This window comes from Cryptomeria japonica, chromosome 6, assembly GCF_030272615.1.
Source record: "Cryptomeria japonica chromosome 6, Sugi_1.0, whole genome shotgun sequence".
Classification (NCBI taxonomy): Eukaryota; Viridiplantae; Streptophyta; class Pinopsida; order Cupressales; family Cupressaceae; genus Cryptomeria; species Cryptomeria japonica.
In genome coordinates, this window is record NC_081410.1 from 256,482,143 (window position 1) to 256,493,672 (window position 11,530).

Sequence of the window (11,530 nt, forward strand, 5' to 3'; positions counted from 1 at the left end):
AGGACATTATTTGATTTTTTTTTTTTTTTGATTATTTCAGGACATTTTTCAATTTTTTTTGGATTATCTCAGGACATTTTTCAATTTTTTTGGATTTTTTCCGGACATTTTTCAAATTTTTTTGGATTATTTCAGGACATTTTTCAATTTTTATGATTTTTTCAGGACAGTTTTCAATTTTTTTTTGTATGATTATTTCAGGACATTTTTCAATTTTTTTATGATTATTTCAGGACATTTTACAATTTTTTTGGATTATTTCAAGACATTTTGCAATTTTTATGATTTTTGCCCCCAGTGTCTAGCAAGGCAAGGAATATGACAGGTGGATAAATAGGCTTGCTGAAATGTTGGTGGATAGAGGGAAGAAAAAGGCCTTTTATCATGGAGACAATATGGATGCAATTTTCAAGGGCTATTACGTGATGGGACAAGAGACTGGATATGACAATGTAAAGCAGTGACATTGCATGAGGGACATGTCAAGAGGTTTTTGAAACTATGTTTAAATTTTGCATCCTTATGTCAGATCAAGATCAAGGAATGAAAAAGAGTGTATGGATAGTGATAAGATATGGATAGGATAAGCAAGACCAAGAATGGATAAGGGACATGGATTGAAGGTCGGGATAGGATACGGGATAGTGGCAGAAAGTTGCAATAAGACAGGGAATATGGATGAAAAGTTATAATAAGCAAATGGATAAAGACCAAAAGCTATGATAGACTAAAAGCTGCAAACAAGATGAATGATGTTCATGATGATCCTCAGCCTTGTCAAGATCAAAGGTGGAAAAGGAAATGGACATGAGGGATGATAGGAAAAGGAAGGGTAATAGGACATGAAGGAGTAATGACAGGGGTTCGATAGGATGATAAGATAAACCTGCCCCCAAGTGTGGTGTGCAAGAAGTTCATAAATTATGCATGACGCCTGTTTGCCAGGTTTTCATCATGGTACTTGCCCAAGGTGCCTGTTTGCCAAGTTTTCACCAATGGACGAATTATTTTTCTTTATTTTTTTTCTTTTATTTTTTTTTTCACTTTTTCACTTTTTTTTATTTTTTTTATTTTTGAGCTTTTGATTTTTATTTTTTTTGATTTTGAGTTTTTCAATAGAAGATGGACACATGATAGGGGATGGAAGAAGGACTCAAGCATCTTTTTTTTTTTTTGGATAGTAGCCTTGAAAAAAATGGACCATGACCTTTAAAAGTATGCTCAAAGACGTTGGTAGGATAAGGACATGGAAAATAATATGAAACTAAGGCAAGGATTTATGCAAAGGATGGGATCAAAGGGATTGAAGGATGGAAAATATGCATTGGATAATGGATAGGGTATTGGAAGAATTGGGCTTCACTGGATGGAAATGAAGGCAAGATCAACATTGGCACACACCTTGAGGGGCGATGGACTAATGGAGGAAGAATGGATCTCAGATTGTGAGATTTGGATGGAGGAATAGCTTGGGATTTTGGGACATAAGGGCCCAAAATGGGTGAAGAAGGTGATGGAGGAACAAATTTGAGAGGGTTGGATGGAGGAATAGCAACTTTGGATGCCAAGTTGGATGTTTCTTTAGGCTTTTGTGCTTCAAGGAGTCTCTTAGGGATCCACATGGTTTTTTATTTTTCATGCTTTTGTGGTTCCTTGGAGTGCATTGCTTGCATAAGGGATTTAGGAACCTATATATATTTTGACTTTGCTTTATTTTTCTCAGTGGGCCTTTGTGGCCGTTTGGATATTTCTTTTTCTTTATAGATCATATTGTTCTTTTTTTTGACATGTCGATTATATTGGACATGTTGATCCTTGAATACATGTGGATTTTTAGACTTATGACTTTTATACTTGGCATCCAAATTGCTTGGAGGGGGAAAGGAATGCATGGAAGGATATGAATGAAATGGACTTCTTTTGGATTGATGAAATTTATTCAAGGATGTGTGCCTTTGCTAACCTTGCATAAAGGATGAAGGGATATAAGGACCTAAGATGGATGGAAAGTATGATGGGGAAGGGATATGTTTGGACTTTGAGGAGATGTTGGATTTAGTAGGGGTACCCACATCTTGAGGAATTTCACTGAGGCCATGACCCTTAATATTTTCTTTAACATGAAGGGATTCTTGCTTATGAAGATCTACTCCTTTGCCTTTATGAATATCTTGACTTGTAGGATACTCTTTTCTTTGGGAAGAAGATGCGAGTCCATTATGAGGTGGATATGATATGAGAGAAATAATGAGATCTTGAAGTGGATTGGATGGCACCAAAGTGGAAGAACCCATTATGCATGTCGAGGGTTCATGAACATCTTGCACTGACACGTTAGAATCATGAGTGGGATTAGGATCATGAGAGGGACTAGGATTGTGTAGTGGACATGGCTCAATGACAGGCTCTTCAAGAGATGGAATGGGAGAAATAATGGGATCATCAAAAGAAAATGCAATCTTGGAGTGGATATGCTGGATTAGGACAAGGAGATAGAGGAACAAGTGGATCTTGTGGAGGATTTAAAGGAATAATTTGATCTTGACAAGGAGGAAGATCATTGGAATCCTCTTTAAAGGTGTTTTTCTCTTGACTTTCAATGGGATCATCGGAAAGGATGGAAGGGATATCTTGATCTTGTTTAGGAAGTGGAATGTCAATGGGATTTGAAAGGATATTTTTTTCATGAAATGGAAAGGGACCGTTTGGGATTGGATGGACTGGGATATCTTGATCTTGCTTGGGAAATGGAGTATCAATAGGACTTTGGATAGGATGGACAAGAATAGGGGAATCATCGTGAGTGTCTGGGAACATGGGGTCCTGGTCAACAATTGGATGGGCTGATAAGATTTCAGGATCTTGATCTTGATTTTTTGTAGGACTCATTTCTTCGTGCTCTAAATTATCCTCTTGACATGGGGTTGGACTTTGGATATGCATGGAGGATTCTGACAAGGGCTCAATGTTTTGGGATGAAAGAAATGCACTTTGAACATTTGTGATGGATTCTGACAAGGAATCAATGCTTGAACATGAGGAAGAGGGACTTCAAATGGGGTCCTCTAAAACAGGTAATGGCAATAAAGTGCATGGTGGCATTGGGTCTTGTATTTCTGAAACATGACAAGGATGTGCATCATGAATTGGATTATCTTGGCAATCAATTATGGATAGCCCTTGGATAATTTCATCCTTGGGTGTATTGTTTGATGAGGACAATATGGAAGGTTCTTGTGAAACTTCTAAAGGTGTAGGGATAGATGCCACTGGAGAGTCAATTTGTTTGCTGGGGGATGAGGCATTGCTAGACATAAGTGTATTATCTTTATCTTATTCAAAGAACTCACTTGGTAGGTTTCTTAAGATCATTGCAATAAAGCCACCTTTCTTTCGAGGTTTTGACATAGTTGTATCTAGAATTTGAACTTGTTTGGCCAGGATTGGGTCTTGGTTTGATGTCATGTTTTGATATTGGACTTGGTTCAATTGTTCCGACATGTTTGAAACTTGGCTTGGTGTATGCTGCAACCTTTAATTTTGAATGTTTGGTTGTGGTTATTGACATTGATATGTTGGTTGAACTTGTTGATATTCCACCATTGGTTGAATTATTTGTTGACATTGTATAGTTGGCTGGACATATTGTTGAAATTGAACCATTGGTTGTATTGGTTGTATATATTGGACAATTGGTTGTGTCTGTTGGAAATGTTGAACAATTGGTTGAACCATTGGTTGTATTGGTTGAAAATATGATTGATAGTAAACACCTTCTTGTTCTTGTTGTGGAGGCACATAATGTTGAAATTGATGTTGTCTCTTTTCTTGAAATTGTTTCATCATCTCTATTTGGGAGAGGAGAGCTGGTATGTCTGATCATTCAATAAGAGATCTTACATCAATTGGCTCAATCTTTGGATTTTGACCTGGAAATTTTTGAAACATTTTGGACATTTGTGATTTTATTCTTCTCAATGTTTTTCACTCTTTGTTCCAATATCTCCTCTTCTTGAGCTAGTTTCTCCTCTAGTTTTTGTATTTGGACATTTGTTTCATCATAAAGAGTTTGATCGATATTGCCTTGCTGTTGGGTTGGATATAATTGTGATTGCATTGTCGGTTGATATGTCAAACTTTGTTGCATCATTGGTGCTTGGAACCTTGTTTCAATAGACATGTCACTATGCAATGCAATATTTTGTTTGGAATTTTTCAAGGATGATGTATGATATGCAACTAAATGCAAACTAAATAGACGAAAATGCAATCTATGGCAAGAATGCAACCTATGTTTTTGGTTGTTTTTCAAGATTTTGACAAACTTTTTGGAATGCAAATCTAAAAAGAGACCCTTAGGAAATTGAAATGATGTCTAGACCTCAAAGGACAAAAGGACCAAGTGACAAAAGGACAAAATGACAATGTCTCCCCTATATGCTTGAATACTAAGCTAGGTTTGACCAAATGACAATGATGACAAAAAGAGAAAAGGTTTGATAAGGTCTAGACCTCCTAACAATGACCTAGGGTTTATTCAAAGATTTGGATTACTCAAGTATGACAAAACCTAGTTTTGACACTATATGCAAAGGGACAATTGCTATGCAAATGTATGACAATGTCAACCTAAGGTTGAATTATGAAATGGTATTACTCTAATGCAAGAGGATACATGCAAAATGGATGACCCTTATTGATATGCAAAGGAGTATGACCTAGGTGAAACTTAACCTTGGTAATTGACAATGAATTTGCAAAATGCAAACCTAGGATGAACCTAAATCTAAGTGACATGAATGTTGAGACAAGATTTTGAAAAATGTTTGACAACAATCTTTGAAGGTGTTTTGAAGTTTGTTGAATGAAATACTCTTGTGTTTAACCTTGTTTTTTAATCAATTTGTCTTATTTTTGAAATGGGACACAACTCAACTTTTGACAAGCAAAGAAGACAAGATATTTTAACTTAGACTCAAGAAAATCATGCTCATTCACACATTTCTTATGGTAGGTAAGGACAGTAGGTACTTGAGAGGTAGACTGATTATGGGATTCAAGGAGAATACATAGATGCTTGACCCCACGAGTTCCCCTCCACGGCACTCACTTCTCAGGGCAGCCAAGCATCAATCCCCATTAAAATCTCCCCATGGAGAACTTAGTATCTCTTCCAAGTATCTGAACTTGTCCTTCTCAAGCAACTAGAAGGATTTTTGGCCTCTAAATACAAGGTGTTTAGTAAGGATTTCTATTAAGCGTTACTCCTTGGTGTCACACAAGCGTGATTGAGACATTAAGCCCACCAAGATACCAAACAAATGTAGTCACGCAAGCATGATTTAGACTGTGAGGTCCTACTTAGAAGTTGATATGAGAAAGAGTTCAAGGGTCATCACTTCCCAAGTAACTACAATTCCCACGTAACCCTTCCTTCAAAGCTTTCACCCATCAGGTATTTGTTTATAGTGAGTTAGAATGCCAAGGTATTCTAGCCATACTCACTTTGGGTCATTCCCTTCTCATGATTGTCACTTGCTTGCAAAAGCAAATGGTTGGGAAGGCAGGCCCTCTAAAGGTGACACACAATCAAAAACATGAGAATGGTATCGAAGATCTCGATTTCTGATCACCCTAAGAAGGATGAGAGCATACTCTCCTACTCCAATGTCAAACTCAACAATCAAAGCAAACATACATTCATTCCATCCTATTTAGAAATCATACTAGGTGCCTAAATATTAATTACAAACACAAAGTTTAGTTGTAGTCCAAGGCAACCTACAAAACCCAAGTCAGAAGTTTGATATGTTTAGTCTTTGACTATCGAACCTGCATAAAATGTGTTAGTAGTTTCATTTGTTGTCTTCGCCATGCATAATGCCAAGGTGTTGCATAAAGAATCAGTACCAAAAAACCAAAAAGCAGAAACAGAATGCAAAACAGACCAATTTGCAAGTAAAAAACACTGCCTTTTACCTTTGTTTCTGGCCCTACATAGGCGCAGAATGTCTCACACAGGCACAGAATGCTTGACATAGGCACAGATTGTCCTTGACACAGGTGCAGAATGCTTGACACAGGCATAGATTGTTTCACACAAGCACAGAAGTTCTTAGAAAACCCTACATTACCCTGTTTCTTGGGTTTTTCACCTACAAATCAACTCAAAAGCACTCAAAAGCATGGTTAGGGGGTTAGTTCACGTCGGTTTCACCAATTAATGTAGATAGGAATCTGGAAATCATCAAAGCAAATCAATATTAATCTAGCTCAATCACGAAAGCTCAAATGCAATGATCAATCCTAAACACACTCAATAAAGACATGAAAACAAGACATCAATTCAAGATTGAAAACTAAGCAAACCAAATGCAGACTTAGATGTCTCCTTCATGTGGCTCCATTGTCCTTCTTTATCCTTCAAATAGCTTTGTTTGTGGATCTCACCTACTAGTGCATGAGCATGATGTGAAAGCAAGTAGACAAGATGATAGCGCAAGAATACTCGAAGCGTGATTGATTCGACCAGAGATCAGGGGTCAGGGATTTGAAAAAATGATTAATTGATAATGTGATTAAATGGGATTGAAGAAATTCATCTAGTTTATAGACAAATTGGAGAGAAGATCAAATTAGCATGAAGAGATTCAAATGGAAATTGCAAATCAAGAATGTCAATTATGACAAATTATGACAAATTTGCACTTTCTATGCAAAATTGATTGATTGATAATTCATGACAAAATTATGACAAATTTCTATGTCAAAATTGATTGATTGTCAATTATGACAAATTATGACAAATTATGACAAATTGAAATGGCATTCCCATGAAATTAGGAGGGAAATAGGAGAGAATTGAAAAATAGATGAATTAGAAATTAGGAAATTAGAAAATTAGGAATTAGGAGAAATTAGTAAATTGGAAAATTAGGTAAATTAATTAATAATTTTTCATTCATTAATTAATTCACAAAGAGGGAGGAAATAGTTAGCCAATTAAATAAATATTTAATTGTGACAAGAAGACTTAGGATAAATAAATAAATTATTTAACATTAGAGGGAAAATGACAAATAGGGTTAAATGAATAAAATCATGAAACCCTAAAAGATGAATTAGAAATGCAAGGATGACAATTAGGTCCTGACAAAAGATAATTGATATTGATTTGATTTGATCTTGATTCTAACTTGATAAATGACCAATGTTGATAAGAGATTTGATTGATAAATGTGCCAAGGAACAATGACTAATTGATCCAAATTGACATAATTGAGAAAGATGATGGTCGATGACAAATCGATCACAAAATGACAAAATTTGACAAGAAGACAAGGATCGATGACAGAATAGATTGCAAAATGACAAGATTGAAAATGTCAATGATCGATGACAAATCGATCACAAGACAACAAGATTGATGACAAATTGATCAAAAGACAAGGATCGATGAAAAATCGAATGCAAGATAATAAGATTGAAAATGACAATGATCGATGACAAATCGATCGCATGATGACAAGATTGATAAGAGGACAAAACCCTAATTAGGATTGACAATGTCCAAAATGATGACAAATGAACTTGCACATTGATGCGACAGGATAAGATTGACCAAAATCATGATTAAAGATTGTTATCGACAAGACCAAATTCGAGAGCGAGATAAATGAAGAATGCAGAAGAAGGACTCGATGCTCGCAAATGATAAAGACCAAGTGCGAGTCATAGGAGAAATGTTAATGTGATGCAAAAACCTAAAATAAGGCAATGCGCCAATGTTAAAGTATGACTCCGCAAGCGTTGACCCTTTTTAGACGTCTACAGTATGCAAAAACATTTCCTACACAAATATAAGGAGATGATGTATTACAAATTTCTTATTCTTTAATAGTTATAGTGAGAAGATACACAACATAAACATAAAAAATTTATACCATAAAATTGATATACATGGGAAAATCATAAATCAGGAGAAAAAACCCACACCCAAAGCAAAACCTAATGTATTAATCTATAAAAAATGAAGGGTACAATACACTTGTAGAGTTACACTCTTTCAGGAGTTCACTACTTAACAACTCTAGATAAATCTTGACAACATAACAACACCTACAAATCAACCTATGAAGACCACTCATCAAGAACCTTATATATAGATATTATACAAGATTTTGGGAAGCTTCTAGATGAAGGAATAAGGCACACTAATATAAATATACATGACACACTTTCCCATACCTTTTAAAATATTTTATTAAATCCCTTACACTTATCATATCATTAGAATTTCTCTTCCAATATTGGACACCTAGATTTTACTAAAAATAGGCTATGATAGATGCTCTTACATATCTTACAACTATCATAGAATATTACATAACTTACAACACTTAAAACTATAAGAGAAACTTTCATAAATGACTAAAAATAGTTTATCCTCTTATAGCTTGTCATAACCCAACTTGGGCACTTATAATTGTTGGTTGAAAATTTTGCAAACTAGAAGAGTTTACAAAATTGTGGTTTCAACCACAACAACATGAGTTTGAATTTCTCCTAATTCTTAAGGTAAGGCTCCCCCTATGATTCACTACTCTATCCTAATAAAATAAGATAACAAATTTCAACTCCTATTCTAACATGGGCGTCACATCATCCTATCCTCTTTTTTTCAAGATAGATGTTGTTCTTTTCCTCTCTTTTTAGGAAATAACTTACCATATAGAGTAGCAATAATTCTTAAAATTTAATAGTTTCAAATAAACTCAAAATGCAAGAATGATACAATGTAGATAAGAAAAGGAGCAAAGTTTCTATAAAGGCACAAAGTCCCATTTTGCTTCTCCGGAATGAGAAAGAGTGCTCAAGATCAAAGTATTAAAATTCATTGTTGTCCTATCAACTTTCTTTACAAATTCCTTTGTAACCTAATGCATTAATTAAAAAAATCAAAATAAAGCACAAAATATTTAAACTGATTCTTAACTTTACTTTTGATAATGTTTTTCTAAAATGATAATATGAAGCTCAAAGTCTTCAAGTTATGATTTCCTTTCCAAGATGACACAATAATGCATAAATTATTCAGAGTGTAACCTTAATATATATCTCAACTAACTTTAACTTGAAAATACTAATATGAAGCACAAAGTCTTCAAAATGATATCATGATCACCAATTCCTAATTATATTAACAATATAGTCAAATATGACACAAAGTTCACAAATTAACAATTGCCTCTACACTTTAACAATATTCTCTCATCACACCTTTACTTGAGAAAAATAAGAATTTATAATGAAAATAGCATAAGAACCCTCTCACCACAAACCACAAATGAATCCAATACAAAGTCTGGATGCCAAAGCTTTCTTCTTATTTCATCAAGTTTGTAAAATCACAATAGGAACACAAAGTTTCAATTTTTGCACTCGACTTCAGCAAATTTTTGACATATAGATTAAACTAGATACTAATTACAATAAGCAAACTCATATATATAGGAGAGGTGCATTGAGAAAAACTAGAAAAAACTATGACTAATTCATAGAAGAGTCCTAATTGACTTTGGACTTGTGCATTGCCTAAGTGAAAAAACTAAATAAAAAATGACACTTGAGGTGTCAAAGTATTATTCAAAAATGCATCTACTATGAAAACTACCAAGTGTCACCAGACACTCCATTTTGATCCTACTTCACGAACTCCTTGAACTTTCGTAGAACTACTTTCATGGACTCTAAAGTGATAGGAATTTCAGCATTAAGACCATATAATAATTTAAGAGGAGACATACCAATGGCTCTCTTTGGAGTAATACAATCAACCCACAAAGCATCAAACAAAGCCTTGTGCCATAATCATTGATTATCATCAACAAGTTTCCTAATGATATTTACCGGGTTCTTGTTACTGGATTCCGCCTACCATTACCTTGAGGATGGTAATCAGACTTGAATGTGCAAGAGTAATTCCACACTCAAAGAAGAATTGAGACACTTCATATGAAGAAAATTGTCATGCCCAAAATTTAGGGCAAAAACGGAACAATTTTTTTTTAAAAGATACTAATTTAATTAACAAGCACACTCTTGCGACAAGCGTTAAAGAAAATTTCATTATTAAATTCTGACTAATTTCGAACGACTAAGCTTCGTTAAAAAAAGTTATATTTTAATTGCGGGAAAACCTACTGGTCTAGATTCTATCTCCAAAAGATACTTAGACAAAAGGTTTAAAAAAATTAATCAAACTAAAGGAAATAGGAGAGGTATTTTAATTTTATCTCCCGAAACGACTATATAGTCTTTTCAAATCTTTTCTTAAATACCTCTAAATAATTTAACCAAAATTAAAATCAGTATTAAATAATTATATACATATATACATATTTGATTATGCATATATTTATATATTTATAATTTAATTACTTATACAAAATGCTCAAATAAATTCATAAAAAATTACATATATATATTCCCATATATATATGTATGGAAATATATATATATATACATTTATTTTACTTAAATGGCAGATATTTTAACTCTAAACTTTAATTACCATTATAATGTCCTCATTAAAATCCATATTGTTGCCCAACCCTAATTAGGGTTCTAATTTCTTTTATAATTATATACCACACTAAATAATATACTTATTTTTTTTTTTTTATATTTAAATTACCCTAGCCCCTTTCGGGCTAGGGATTAACCCACTTTTTCTTTTTAACAGGCGAGTTACATGCTGGGCCGAAGGCCTAACCAGCGGCCATGAATTCCAAGTTGCAGGTCACGGGGGGGGTTTCGAGTGGCGGCTGGCCGCGCGCACCACTGTGTGTGCGCACAGTGGCGCCGCGGCACCACTGTGTGCCCACACAGTGGGCGCCGCTGGCGGCACCACTGTGTGCCCACACAGTGGCGGCCGCGGCCGTCCACTGTGTGCCCACACAGTGGGAGCCGCAAGCGGCTCCACTGTGTGTGCACACAGTGGGCGCCGCGTGGATGTCCACTGTGCGTACACACAGTGGAGTCCGCGGGGACCCCAACTTAATTTTTTTGTTAATTTTTTTTTGAAAATTAATTTTTTTATTTATTTTAAAAAAATTAAACATATAACTATATAAATATATATATATTTGTATATATATATATATATATAAATATGAATATATATACATATATATATATATATATGTGGTAATTACAAAATTAAATAATTCAAGGGTAAGAAAATAAACCTAAATTCAATATAGCATTTACATATATATAAATATATATTTTTTTTTTAAAAAAAAAATTTTACTTGCTAAAACATAAACTAATATAGTAAAGGGAAAGAATATGAAGTTAATTCAGATCAAAAGTATATATATTTACTTATATAAAATCATTGAGCTTTTTAAACAAAGCTAGCCCAAAAAACAATTTTAAATACTTTTAAAGGTTGCAAAAATACTTTCCTAATATAAAAGGAAAGCTTTCATTGATTTTTTTTTTTTTTTCTCTAATCTAATATTTC